Source organism: Phocoena phocoena, chromosome X (genome assembly GCF_963924675.1).
Source record: "Phocoena phocoena chromosome X, mPhoPho1.1, whole genome shotgun sequence".
Taxonomy (NCBI): Eukaryota; Metazoa; Chordata; class Mammalia; order Artiodactyla; family Phocoenidae; genus Phocoena; species Phocoena phocoena.
Genome location: NC_089240.1, coordinates 74,533,070 through 74,533,930, shown reverse-complemented (window position 1 = coordinate 74,533,930; position 861 = coordinate 74,533,070). Strand labels below are relative to the sequence as shown.

The 861-nt window shown below is 40.9% G+C and overlaps 1 non-coding gene across 1 annotated transcript; it reads right to left on the bottom strand.

Annotated features, from left to right (window-relative positions):
- Positions 1-522: 522 nt before the first annotated feature.
- Positions 523-595, bottom strand: TRNAG-UCC (transfer RNA glycine (anticodon UCC)). The gene has a single exon. It is a non-coding gene; the product is annotated as a tRNA-Gly (tRNA).
- Positions 596-861: the final 266 nt, after the last annotated feature.

Genomic DNA, 861 nt, shown 5'->3' with positions numbered 1-861 from the left:
GATTTTTTTTTGTAACTATTGGAGAAAAAAGAGGGAGCCTGGGAAAGTTCTATTGAACACTATCATAGTGAGTATTCCTGTGCCATAAACAAAGAGATTTGGACTAATGACTAGCCATTAGAGCAATAGTGAATTAGATTGGTTTTCTATTGCTGTCATTACAAGTTATCACAAATTTGGTGGCTCATGTTGCACTCATTTATTATCTTACAGTTCTGTAGGTCAGAAGTCTGACATGGATCTTACAGGGTAAAATCAAGGTATTGGGAGGGCTGTTTTCCTTTCTGGAGGTTTTACAGTAGAATTGGTTTCCTTGCTCATTCAGGTTGTTGATAGAATTTAATTCCTTGTAGTTTTAGAACTGAGGTCTTACTTTCCTAGAGGCTGTCAGCCAAGGGCCATTCCCAGCTTCTACAGACCATTAGCATTCCTTGGCTAAATGGCTTCTGTCCTCCATCTTTAGTTTTTGTTTTTGTTTTTTTTTCCTTTTTTGGCTGTGCCGCATGGCTTGTGGGATCTTATTTCCCCAAACAGGGATCGAACCCGTGCCCCCTGCAGTGGAAGTGCAGAGTCCTAACCACTGGACCACCAGGGAATTCCCCTACCCTCCATCTTTTTTTTTTTTTTTAAACATATTTATTGGGGTATAATTGCTTTACAATGGTGTGTTAGTTTCTACTTTATAACACAGTGAATCAGTTATACATATACATATGTTCCCATATGTCTTCCCTCTTGCATCTCCCTCCCTCCCACTCTCCCTATCCCATCCCTCCAGGCTGTCACAAAACACAAAGCCGATATCCCTGTGCCATGCGACTGCTTCCCACTAGCTATCTACCTTACGTTTGTTAGTGTGTA